The sequence below is a fragment of the Lissotriton helveticus genome, chromosome 5_1, assembly GCF_964261635.1.
Source record: "Lissotriton helveticus chromosome 5_1, aLisHel1.1, whole genome shotgun sequence".
Taxonomy (NCBI): domain Eukaryota; kingdom Metazoa; phylum Chordata; class Amphibia; order Caudata; family Salamandridae; genus Lissotriton; species Lissotriton helveticus.
In genome coordinates, this window is record NC_136065.1 from 1264819736 (window position 1) to 1264834406 (window position 14671).

The following is a 14671-nucleotide window of genomic DNA, read 5'->3' on the forward strand; positions in this document are numbered from 1 at the left end:
GGCAACAAGGATTCCATTCAAACCGGATTTGTACAAGAATGCTCCCATATTGGTAGAGCTTGTGGAAATTTTAAGACAGTTAACATTGTAACTGAGGTAGATTCTCAGTCTCTGAATTCCCATGTAGTGTTAATTGTGACTGAAACGCAATACAAGTAAATGTGTCTTCCAGTGGGTATAGTCAATCTAGATGACAAAACCTTTCCATTATGAATAACTAATGTGCATGGTATAGTAGCTTAGGGAAGCCATTTGGTTTGATAGGAAGTTGTTGATGCAGTGTGAACACTGTTTACAAGATTTATGTCGATAACCCCTGGATGAGCCAACAAAATTACACGAGTGTGAATGTGCGTCTTGCACATGTTTAGTAAAATAACAATGATATTGTTTAAAGACAAAATACAAGCACCATAAAGGATTGCTTTGTGTCGTTGAAATCTAAAGAATTCATATATTGTGTGTATAACATGTCTAATAATCGGTTTTACTGCTGGCTTAACAATGTCGAAATGAAAATTCATATAAATACACTGATAAACATGCAACCTAATGTGAACTAATAATAATAATAAAATAACAATACATAATGTGAACTAAAATGATAAGTCACATACCCATGTATACATGTTTCGATTTCATTGTGCAATGTTTATAACAAATGTAAATGCCATCTTTAAATGCTTCCATTGTAAGGCACCATAGGGATCGGAAAACTAGTGAAATAGCTTTGTGATATAACTTACATGAATGAAATTTTCTTTGTAGTTGGTTTACATTAATAATAATCTCAATAGATAATGATAAGGCAATGGTTATATGTTTGATAAAAAATATTTTTTAATATAGGTACTTTGCGATTTGTGGTAATAGGCCAAAGTTAGGACTTAACATTTATTTATTTATTTATTTATGGGTATTTATTAAGCGCAAACTTTCGCTCCGGAAGGAGCATCTTGGCGCTGAGCAAGCGTGTGAGAAATAGGTGATGAAAGATCTAAATAGCTGCCAACACATCGGTATCAGGTTGCTGATAGACCCAAGTCTTCAGTTGTTTCCTGAAGAGACACTCAGTCTTGATCAATCGGAGGTTTACGGGTAGGTTATTCCAAGCCCTTGCTGCTAGGACTGTGAAAGTTTTTCCACCCCTAGTTTTATATTTAAACCTCGGGATCTTGGAAAGATTGGCCCCTGAGGATCTCAGACATCGTACGGGGTCATAGTGAATAAAGCGGTTAACGAGGTATTTAGGACCTATGTTTTTCAGGGATTTAAAAACTGTGAGTAAGAGTTTAAAAAGGATTCTCTTATGCAATGGCAACCAGTGGAGAGAGTTTAATGCTGCTGAAGCTGAGGATTTCCTAGGTAGTTTTAACAACATGTACAAAGGGACCCCCTCATAAGGTTAATTATGGCCAAGGAACAGAGGGGAGCAAGAGAAACTACAATGTGGAGACGTTCACCCGTTTGTTACATTTATAGACATAATTGCTTACTTGAAGTAGAAGGCCACTGTAGGAACGTCTCCACATTGTAGTTTCCTAGGTAGTTTTAACACGAGTCTTGCAGCCGCGTGCTGCACACTTTGCAGCTTCTTCAGGGTGGATTTTTTCACACCTGCCATCAGCCCATTGCAGTAATCTAGCCGGGAGAGTATTAATGCAACCACGACCGACTTCCTAGAAGCAATGGGGAGGAAGTCAAAAAAAAATTTCAAAGATTTAATGAGCCCGAAACAGCAACCGGCCGTAACCCTGACGTGGTCGTCAAAGGAAAGGGATGCATCAAATTGCACACCCAAATTGCGCGCAGAAAGCACTGCACTAGGCGGGGCCTCTGAATCTTTGGGCCACCAATCCTTCGGGCAGAAGAGCAAGTCTTTACCCAATGGTATGATTTCGGTTTTGCCACTGTTGCACTTCAAGTGGTTTTTATTTTTATTTATATGCAGTCACTTATGAGAACTTGTAATACTTGATTATTTGGAATACTTAAATGAAGTTATTATGCATGGGTCTGATTGCACATCCATCTTTTAATAAGAATTGCAATTTTTTATGTATGTGTTAAAGCATTTTTCCTGTAGGATTGTATTTTCACTTCTAGGACTTACGTGGACTTACGTGAAAGGATTTTCCTTGCCTATTCTTGTAAGTTATTCTGTTCTTTCATCTGACATTACTGATACCTAAAGGATACTTTTCGACACTTCAGCATGGTCATGTGGGGGAACATAAACCTTTGACACCAGTACGTGGAAAATAAACATTCTGAATCGATCTTTGTAGACTAACCTGTGAGTCTTCTTTGAAACGTAACTTGAAATGTTTTTTCTACAAAGACCATGCATATAGTAGCTTAGAGTCAAATGCATAATGGGGACAGTCATAGATTATTCTCTGAACACCAGATTCTCTTGCTATTACTTTGCACTGCTATGGCAGAGTTGTTGGCTTGCATGCCTTTGGCCCGGCTGAACTTCTTTAGGTGGTTTGAGGTTTCTGTGGTTATTCTATACATTTACAGTATAATCATGAGCGTGATTTATTTGAATTTGATTTCCAATTTGTGAGTTTGTTACCAATTAATTGGTCCTCATTGGGTAACCAATCATGGAAATCCAGATTCCTCGCCCTTCAATGAGACTAGCAAGGTCCATAGGAGGACCAATGTCTATGTGGGTGTGAGTAGAGATTACAATTGAGAAAGGGATAAAAGGAGAGAAAATAAAGAATGATATGGGCCCAGTGCAGTTAATATAAAATAAAGTAAAATACAATTGAGTTTCTGCTGCAACACTATATAATACAGGTATATGGCCTTGAGGTTGCTCATGACATCAGATTAACCTTTTTGAATGTTTACAGGTGGATATGAACATTTGGGGTAAGCATACAAATGGGGAAAATCTATATTGCAACAATATAGGCTTGCCCTATGTTGGCGACTTGCCTGTCCTCATCCCAATCCTCCTGTCTTGAGAATTGGAATGCTGTGGCAATCATTGAATGTGTTTAGCTGGGTGGTTTGAGATCAGTAGTTGCTGCCTGATGCTCAGTGCTGGAGGAGTAATAAACTTACCTTCCAGAATCCCGTCTTTACGTACCTTCAGGGGGGACAAAGATGAGATAGCATCAATCATAAACCTTTAGTAGAATTATTTAATACTGTCAACTGTGGAAGTGCTACCCGAGTATTGCGAAATTTCCCCATTAGACTGACTTTCAGATTTCCCTTAGTGGAGGGTGAAAACAGTGAGAAAGCAGAAGATGATGATGTGGAATTTGTATGTGCTATCAGTGTGCTTACATCTAGAGTGTTTTTTGAGGAAGAATGGCAGGTGGCTGCCTGCAAGGATAAGGTGTTGCAGGAAGTGATGTAGTGCATGACTGATCATTGGCCCAGTGCACGTGACATGAATGAGGAGCTGGTTCCATTTTAGATAACTGCCAAAGAGTTGTCCATAATTAATGGCATTTTCTTAAAATGTGAACGTTTGGAGGTTCCTGTGGAAATTAAATTCAAGGTCCTCTAGTTGGTATATGAGGGACATGTTGGCATGTGTGCAATGAAACACAGGGTCAGGGAGGATTTTTGGTGGCCTGGACTAGACAAAGCAGTTGAACACTGTGTAAGGGAATGTAGTGAATGTTTTTTTCAGCAATAAGTTGCATGTCGACATTTCATCTCCTGTTACTACTGTGGTCAGCAATGGGGTGCTAAGATACAAATCAGCATTTGATGTGTCCAGTTCTCTTAGGGCTTTAGGCAGTTTGACTAAGTATGGCTTAGTATTAATCAACTATATGTCAAGTGGACGGAGATAACATTTGTCAATACTGCTAATTTGAAAGTAGTTATTGATTTTTTCCAAACTGTCTTCATTAGAGAAGGCTTTACATACGAATTGGTACAACAATAGCCAATTGGTGTCCAATGAAATGTGTGACTTCTTTAAATCATGTGGTATGAAACACATAAGAACATCATTGTATCATCCCTGCAGCAATGGCCTTGTTGAAAAAAAGCAATTGTGTAGCAAAATACCAACTTCAATTGGCCCTGGTTAATGGACTGAATTGGGAGAAAGCTGTCAAGGACATATTTTGGATCATGAGAGTAGCCGGAACACACTTGAACAGGTAGTGGATAAATAAAATGAACCTGAATGGTGAGAATAGGATTATGGTTTTGGATGTGCAAAGCTGTGGCAAGGAAAAGTATGCCGTGGCAGAGAGGTGTTAAAAGGGGCGTGGCCTGGACCACCTCTCTGCAACACAGGCCTCTGGCCTCTGGAGGTACCTGGTGGGCTAGTTGGCCCCCAGAGGCTCTCAGGATTGAAGGAGAATTAATTCCCCTACTTAAAACGAGCCACAAGGCGTGTTTGCACACATGTCACCTCAGGCCCGCCCCCTCCCTTTACCACTGTGCAAACGCACCCCGTGGCGCGTTTTATGTTGGGAGATTAAGTCCCCTTGAATCCTCTGGGTCCCTGGGGTCCAAGTAGCCTGCCAGGTACCTCCAGTAAGCGCCACAGAGCTGCATTCCAGAGGTGTAAAAAGGGGCGTGCCCTGGACCACCTCTCTGCAAATCAGCCCTGTGGCGCTTACTAGAGGTACCTGGTGGGCTAGTTGGCCCACAGCGACCCCTAATATTAAAGGGGAATTACTTCCCCAATGTTAAACTCGCCACAGGGCACATTTGCAGAGTGTTGCTGGGAAGGGGCGGGGCCTCTGACACGATTGCGTCTTTTTTATTTTTCTTAGGTTTTTTAGAAGGGGGTTGTGTGGCCCCCCTTCTTTTCCCTTTTTTTGGGCCCTGAGGACCCCATCCGTCAGGGCCTGACCCATTTTTAAAAGGAAAAGCCAGGGGGCTGTGTTGCAGAGAGGTGTAATGAGGCCATGCCCCTTTTTACACCTCTCTGCAACGCAGCCCCCTGGCGCAGTGGCAGAGGGGGAACTAATTCCCCTTGCATACTGGGGGTCCCTGGGGGCCAACTAGCCCACCAGGAACCTCCAGTATGCGCCAGGGGGCTGCATTGCAGAGAGGTTGTAGTGTGTTTATCTAGGTACCTATATTGATACTCCTATTTCTGACCCTTGTCCGGTTATTAATTCACTAGTGTCCATACAACGGCACAGAAACCCGTTTTCAGATTAGGTCATAGCGCATGCACTATAGCAAGCACTATTCCTCCAGCCCCCTAGAACGCACACCGAGTTCTCAAAACAAACCAACCCATCAGCAGACCTGGGAAATCCCCTGCAGCTATTGTTTTGATTTCGCTCGAGAACTCCTAAAAGGAATGTAAGAACGACCAGTCCTTATGACATTCTTACTGACGTCTTATGTCCATCCTTACGTCAAACTCGGCACCTTTCAGGTATAAATATACCAACGCTGCCCTAAGCAACGACACGGTGGTGATGAGCTTGGAGCAGCGCTACTTGCCAGAGAGCCCAGCTGATGCAGGAAGCCCACGGACGCTGCCCCTCCCTTTCGACGCGCTGAGAGAGACGCTGCCTTTTCTCCTGCCGAGAAATCCAGCCTCTGGCGTTTCCGGCTTACCTTCGCGGGTAACTGGGATACCGAGTCTTGAGAGAGAGATACCAGCCCTCCTGCCTTCTAAATCCCAGGTACTGAACTGACTAACCCCTTACAGAGAATTCTTGAGTCAGATTCTTGGCAAAACAAACTTAACTTAAACTGCTACTTACTTACTCCCTCCCACGTATTAGGCTTAGGTCAGGTACACCGGGGTAGGCGTAGTTAGAAGCACCAGTTGAGTACGATTAGTCAATGTGTATATATGTATGTATATCTTTTATCCATTTTAAGTATCATATGGCTAAGAAACCATATCAATGCTTTTACAGTATTATTTTATAATCCTGCTTTTACTGTATGCACTCTACTTAACCTTAAGTATTGCAACTGTAGCGATTCATTTCTCTTGTATGAGAAAAAGAGACTGATCAATAAATAACATCTTTTATTGAACACGCCCATCTCTTCTTTCTCTACAAACTGGTGGAACTAAGTATGCACGTACTGACTGAGTAAAATAGCTGTCTTTTGTTTTCACACGACTCTGGAGATATACTCTTGATTAGGGAGAGCAAAGTTGTCATGTTCTATGGTTGTCAGAAACTAAATCCATTCTTGTCTATCCAGGGAGGTTAAACTCCTCCTTGCCTATTCGAGAAAGTTTCTAGTGAACTCTGAGCTAGCTGGCACACAAAACTTTAAGTCTAATATCGTCAGTAGAAGACCTAGTTAACCTCTGTCCTACGGCTATACTATTGAAGATATTATTCCAATGCGCAGAGCCTATTGGGAATATAGGAACTACACTACATGGCGCCCAACAGTTTGGTAAGGCGATAAAACTAACGCAAGACATTAGAGTAACTCAGTCGTACTTTTCCACACAGACCCTTTCTCCCATAAAACTCCAAAGACGTCTGGAGTGGGTCAAAGGTTAAATCCGCCAAACTTAGTAGGAAGAGACTCCTATGTATAGTTTTTGGTTTATTCAACGTTGAAGGATACACTGTTCCAAAACATTGTGCATCTAATCTTTGTTTCCGTGGAAACTTGATCTGCAACAAAAAACCTTTCTGTCAGGAAAAATGTCAGAAACTGAAGAAGAAAGAGAGACAGCTAGAATAGCAGCTCGTCTAATAGAGGAAGACACAAGTCTCCTGCAAACTGACCCGGACGCAATACTCATCCCGGTCAGCATAAGAAAAACTATAACTTTAAAACTTATAGAAAATGGACTTACATCAAGAGGTGGTACAGTCATATTCGTAATTGAGGCACATGAATATCGGCAGACAGAGGTATTCTATTCATGGATAAACTTTCCAGCAGCAAACGCTGTAACAAAGGAGTTCCACTATTACAAAATAGAGGAACCACCGGATGAGTACACCCCTTTGGAGGAGGTGGAAATCCCATTAAAATACCAAGAGCACCTGCTCTGGTTTAAAGGCGCCCTAAAACATAATGATCACATCACCAGGCTCGGTCCACTAGGTAGACCAGGAGCAACGTGGCCGGTTCTAGCCAGCTGCACACCACATCCAGACATTGAAAAAATGTCAGTACCAGAACTATTAGCACAGTTAAAACAACTGATTAAAATACACAGACAATTAGTCCAATATGTAATGCGGACTTCAACAGTCCAACCAGCTATTAAAATTCCAAAGCTGACCCCTCATCAGGGGAACACAAATAAAATCACACCACAGAACATACAGTCCTGTCTAGGTAAAGTACCCATTAAAAGGGAACAAATTCCATTCTGGTTAGCACAGAAAATCACTCAAATAGAGGCAGTATTCCCGGATACTACCCCTACTGAGAAACACAGAATTCTGACTATCTGTCTTCCAATGGGGATCGCACCACATGTGGAGGACTGTGACACTTGGGGTACAGTCTTTGCTTCCATTTACACAAAAACACATGGTGTTCTGTCCATGTCGGTAATACCAGAGGTGCTAAAGCAGATTCAAAATGAATACGGTCCAGAACCTGCTTTAACTCTGGGTATGAAATTACTGAAAGACTTTAAGCAGGTCTCGGCAATATTACTAGCCAACATAAAGGGGGAAGCAGCAAATGTGGCAATCCGCCAAAGGTTGAAGGAAACAGATATAGCAGACCAACCATTTGAACTTGCCAGAATCATAGAAAAATCCTATGAAGAACTAGGAAGAGATAGTTTGGGTGGGAAACCAGTGAAACCCCAACTAATTGAAAATCCTGAAAAGGTATTTATTAAAAATAATCTAAACACTCCAAAAAAGAGCTGGGATGGAAATAAACAATCCACTCCCAAAGAGAAGAAATTCCAGTCCAGAGGAAGGTCTCCTCGGTGGAGAGAAAGATCTCCAGACCAAGGACACAAGTCTCCTCAGAGGGAGCCCTCTGAGAAAAAATACAACCTTAGAAATAGGGATAATTTGAAGAAACCTGATAGATATCAAGATATTGATACACGTCCATCTTGATCTTTTCAGACTTCCTCACAGAAATCGGAAAGAAGAGGACGGTCAGAACACAGGGAAGAGCACGTCAAGTCCAAAGACAAGGAACCTGCTCATCAAAATAAAAACTTCCAATTTCCAAAGAAGAAGGTAGCCAGTATTAAAGTAATCAAACATGCCGAGGATCCTGAGGACACCGCTGAAAAACGGAGAGTGGGCTCAGACAATGCTAGACAGCGCAGCAGAAGTGAGCATAGCTCGCAAGATCCTGATGAATCATCTGGAGACAGTGGACACGAATGAGTACATTCAGGTGGAAACTGCGGATACCAGAGTTAGCAAACCTCATAAAATATATGAAATAACTTTACGTATAGAGGGAGATGAGACTAGGAAAATAAGGGGTCTATTTTGGGATAATCTCTCCAAAGGTTATGACATCCTTCTAGCTGAAAAAGACTGGCCACCAGAGTTTGTCAGGGAGTGCCCTCATGGCGAAGAAATTATTATGCCTGCCTTCTCAAATCACATTCCAATACATAAAAAATATACACTTGCAAGAAAGTGGGCAGTAGCCCAAGCTCCTGCATTATATAAAAATCATGTGGGATGGGATGAGGACTCTCCTCACAAAATCCAGTTAAAATCACAACCAACTGCACAGAGGCAGTACCCAATTAAGCAAGAAGCTAAAAAAACAGGTCAGGGAGATCTTAGATCAACTTGAATACCAGGGGGTGATTGAAACATGCACCTCACAAATGAACAATCCTTTGTTTCCTGTCTCCAAACCAGATGATTCATATCGTCTAGTTTTGGACTACAGACACCTTAACTCATGTTGCAAAACCTTTGCAGTACAAAACTCACACAGTGCAGCACTAATGAATAGCATAGTGTGCAAAAAATACAAAACAACATTAGACATCTCTAATGGATTCTTTTGTCAAAATATAGCACCTGAAAGCAGATATTTGACCGCTTTCTCAATAAATGGCTCGCAGAAAAATTTCTGTCGTTTGCCACAGGGGTTCAAGAATAGCCCAGGATTATTCTCAGCGAGAGTAACAGAGTTACTACAAATGTATGATGATGAGGCATTATCTTATGTCGATGACATCTATCTAACAGATGATGACTTGGATACTCACTTGAAAAGAGTGAACACCATAATACTTGGGTTCGCAGCAGAGGGTTACAAATTCAACTTCAAAAATTCAAGAATTGCCCATCTGACTGTCCTATTTTTAGGATATGAATTATCAAGTGAAGGAAAAAGCCTGGCAGACAATTTCCTGGAGAAATGTGCTATAATCCAAGCACCAAGAATGCTGAAAAACTTACAATCAATTCTAGGTTTCCTGAATTTCGGAAGAACTTACATTATAAATTATGCGGAGAGGGTTAAACCTCTCTATGCCTTAATAAAACCAGATTTTAAAAGAATCAATTGGACTCAAAAACACACAGAAATTTTGAGATCTTTACAAACAGACATGTTAGTTAAAACAAAACTACAAACACGCGACAACACACGCAACCTTGTGATTCGGGTCATCCCAGGAAGATGCGGATTCACATACCTAACCTCTAATGAGGGAGAAACGGTACCAATAGCATACAAATCACATTTGTACACAGAAGCTGAAAAGACATTCAGCATTAAGGAAAACATTGTTCATGCGGTTCAAACAGCTGTAGCAAGAGAAAGATACCAAGCTGACGGCAGACAGATTACAGTCAGAACAGCAGAATCGGCCTTTGAGGCATTAACAAGCCCATGTAATTTACCTACTATGGCACTAAATCCAAAATGGATACAATGGGAAGATTCTCTTGCTACAGACAGAGTGAAATACTATTTTGACCCGGAAATGAAAAAATTAAAAAATCTAGAATATGAAAGAGAATATCCTCTGCCTAGCGACATTCTGCCCATACAACTTTACGCCTGCGTAATATACACAAACAGTTATGCAGAACCCTCAGTTTGGGGAAAACAAGCCTACAACGCCACATGTGAGATTGTAAAAGACGTGTGGCGAGGAGGTAAATTGAGACCTCTGTTTACAAAAACACACTCAGTGGAAAATAATTCAGAACAACAGACTGAAATAATAGCGTTAAAAATGGCGCTAGATAATGCCGATCGCGAATTCCCGACACTAATAGTGTGCGATTCGTATTACTGCGTCAAATCATACAACGAAGACTTGCAGAAATGGGTTCAAAATGGTTACACAGATGACACAGATGCCACAATAAAGCAAAAATCGCTTTGGGAACAAGTAGTTCTTTTACAGAAAGAACTACCAAAGACTCACGTGATACATTCATTGAGTCATCAGCGTGATGGCGTTCACGCTGCAGGGAATTTATTGGCTAAGACAGCCACAGCGGAAGCAACTAAATCGGCTCCCGTAGCTACAAAAAAGCGCTCAGGAAAATACATTGACGGGGAAACAATACTGGTGGTGAAAACGTCATCAAAAGGCGACTGCTCAGCGCTACCCATCAACTATCCACTCAATTATACATACATAATCGATGCGAACTCCGTTCCTTTTGCTCAAATCCCTGGAGTGGGGAATAGGGTAATTCCAAACACAAACAGGAGAGGCTTGTTAATAGCAGACGCACATATGGGTGAGGGTCTTAGACACCTCAAACTGAAAGATTCTCTGGAAGAATTGCAATCCACATACTGGTGGCCAGGAATGAGCCTGCAACATCACATATTTGCAAAAAACTGTCCAAACTGCAACAGAGATCGCAGTGGCGACCGAGACGGTGTTTTACCATGGCGGTTCGCTCAAGACGGGATTAAACAATAAATATATAAAACCCAGTAGGATTAATGCGCCAAATTAACATATAGAGACTATCATCACTGAAAATGTAGACCCCAGCTCTCGGCTGACGTCTGAACTGTTATAAAAAGATTTGCAAGTCTATAATGGCATATACGCATGGGGCATGCTACATTCTGACCATTGCCCTGCTTTTAGCTCTCGAGCTTATGGGGGGGTGTATGGCCAGCATGGGCATTGCATTGCGGGACTCATATCACTTACTTCCTGAGGGAAACGGGATGGTGTAAAGAAAAAACCAAGGCATAGAGCAATCTATAACGGCAAAGGTATTAGGTTCGGGAGCTGGGTGGGTCAAACATTTAATAAGTGTCCAACGTAGTCTTAACAATCTACCAAGAAATTCTCTGAAAGGTCTCAGTCCGTACGAACTATTGTTTGGGACTAGAATGTTAATCCAGGACCTCAACAGTCAAACTTCAGTGGTTAAAGAAAAATGCTTTGATATCAAAGATCATTTGGCTATTTTACAGGACTTAAACGAAAAGAGAAAAGACCTGAGCAACATAAAGTTGAATCAACAGCCAACAGCCACTGAAGAGACTGAAGAGAAACCACCTGTCCCAGCAAGGCCTGTCTGGATTCCAAAAATCGGGGATCTGGTCAGAGAGAAGATTGCGGTAAAGAAGGAATTTGGGCCTTCTTACAGAAAAACAGTAGCTGTCTTGTCTGTCAACGGGACAAGATCAGTAGTATTACCGCCCCTTGCTGGTAAAAAGGAGAACCGAGTTGTATCCATCGACCTGGTTAAACCACAATCATGTGGCCGATAACAAGTAGTAGACCAAGTGGACTCCCAAGAAGTAGTAGAACACCAAAGTTTGCTACAAATACAGAGGTACAAACTGAGAGACTAATCACAATTAATAAACCTACAGTGAATCAACAAGTACTATGCAACAAAGCCATGGAACTTAAACCTCTTGAAACCCAAAATAAAATCTTAAATCAAGAAACACCAGTCTACAATGATGTAACCACAGACTATGCTAATGAAACAAAGAAAATTCAAAAAATAAAAAAGAATCCAGAAGCAATTGAAACAATTGACAGAACAGCATCAGGCTACTTCATCAACTTCGATGATTTTTCTGAAGATCCAAGTGAACATGGAGAACAGCCAACAACAAAAACCTTTAAAAACAAAACAAAGGAACTCTTTTATCAACTAAAAGAAACTTATCTGATTTCTCCATGGATTGAACTTTGGGTGGCACTAGGAGTATTCATCCTCATACTTTGGCTCATCATGGTACTATGCTTGGGACATTTCATTGAGGGAAAATATGTTACAATGGACACAGCAAGTCAGAATATCAACTTGGTCCTGAAACCACACAAGTCTTCACACATCGAGAAAAGAGATCTTTCTTCAGTAAACTTCACAGCCAATCCTATACCCGGTGGGGTAGCATGGGACAAAACTGATTACGAAATCTGTGGTCCGGTTGAGCTCCTGAAGTATCCTCATCAATTCAAGATTTCATTGAGTGACTTTGTAAAACCAAGCACATTCTCTGATGATTGGGACTTTGAAAGTATTAATAATATGATGTCAGATCTAGTGATGTCAGCTAAATTTACAGGACATGATTATTTACAAGGTTCATCTAATTATGACCAGATGTATTGTTATAACCACTATCGTAACCATTTTCTGCATAAATCTGCTCAACCTAGAAATGTTTTAAATTACAACCAATGGGACCATTGTGCTACTCCACCAAAAGGCAGTTCGAAAACATTCTATGATAAATTTTCATACTTCTCAGGGTTTAACACAAGTGATGCAGAAACATTTTATTTTAGACTGTTAAATAAGACAGGAATGAAAACCATGCTTACAAACACACAATTGATCTATTCAGAGATATTTTTTGAAAAAATGAAAACATTTGGTTATGATTTTTGGAACAAAAATATTGAAACTAAGACAATCTGGGGTACAAGAGATTGGCAAGTGCAAGGTTTAGAATCATTATTTAGAGCCTGCATGATCCCAGAACAAATGATATTTTTGAATGACACAATTCAACAAACAACCTAGCCAAAATTAAAGACCTAAACAAACCGTCTATTCCAAAACCAACACCGGACAGTAATAGCACTACAGATGTTGAGATAGACGTATCCCATATTTTAAACCAAAACAGAACACATCCTGATTGGAAGAAATGGTGGATCTGGCCCACAGACACAAATAACTGTCAAGATAGATTCCTGAACAAACAACAGGGGTTCACATTGACCAGGCCAGACCCTAGATACTCCCAGAGACAACATCCAGGGATTGTAACTACTTACAGTGTAGGGAAACTCTGCCTCGAATGGCTACAAAGATCCACACTGGTTGAAATTAAGCAACACTTGACTTTACTTAAAGAAGGTGCTGACTTGCGTGATTTCATTATGGGACCACGCAAACAGCATCAAAAACGTTTCATAGCGGCCTCTATATATGCAGCTTACAACGAAGCTTGGAAAGTAACTCAAATTGAAACAGCAGAGAAAATACGGGAAATTGACCGTGTTAATTTGGAAAAATCACTTTCTGTGGTGGACAATGGGTTAATGACTCTGTCTTCCAGAATATATTCACAGGACAGTATTGTATCATCTGCAATCGATATAATAGAACAAGACTTACTGATGTTACAACACGGTCAGTCCCAATTGCGTTCTATTGTACAACTTGGCTGGACGTTACAAAATCTGCGTTCAGGCTACGTGCCTTGGCGTTTAATCAACACAACGTCACTATTCAGTATCTTTAACCTTACTGATACACAAATCAGTTTGGCACAGAAGGGTGCAGAATATACAATTCTGAGCACTGAAAAACTTGAGAGATTACCATTGACAGTGTCAGAGCGACCTGTCATTGAATGGATAGTACATGGGATAATAACTATTCCGATAACAACTTTCCAGTTTCGATACTGTCAAAAATATATACAGGCAGGCCAGTATGAAAGGTTGCGTAAAGGATACATTAAGTCAACATGGAACTTACCTTATACACACACATGTTACAGTGATAAGGGACAGAGTGTATTTCTTAGTGGTAACAATTGTGAAAAATCACTAAGTGGTATACTTCTGTGTCAGGGCATAAGTTTACATGGGGCCTGCGAGGGGACTTCAAATAACCTTTCATGCCACCAACTCGGCACACCTGCAGCACGAATATAACCATTCTTTAGAAGACTTTCTAACGGGAGTTACATTCTAATTGTAGATCACAGATGTTGTGGCTTGCTGCCAGGAAAACCTTATCTAGTAAGCGTGACTTCCATGGTCATTTGCTGTGAACGAGTATTGTTTCCGAATGACACTCCAGACAGGGAGGGAAAAATTTGGCCCAGTTTGAATATCTCTTCTATTCGAATTGATACTTTAGGCAGAATGAAGACTGTGCTCCTACAGACGCCAACCCATTTGACGTCATCTAAAGAAACGTATGATCTCCAAGTTGCAAGGACAACGGGTGAGATACATGCCTTGTTATCAACAAATTGCCCCCTACACTTCGCAGAAATGCTAAACGAAATCTTAAATATTTCTGATACAAATGGTATCGCGAGTGTATTTAAGACCGTTTTTTCGGGACTGTTAACCCCATTCAAAGCAGTCCTGGGTATTTTTCCAAATTTCGTCCGTTCCATCTTTGGCAGACTTCCTCTCCTGTTGGGACTCGTAGCAGGCATCCTATTTTTGCTACTCTTGCTTCGTTATGGCAAGCCATGTCACAGACAAGACTCCAGCAACAATGGAAGAAACGATCCTAGCTATACGCTACCG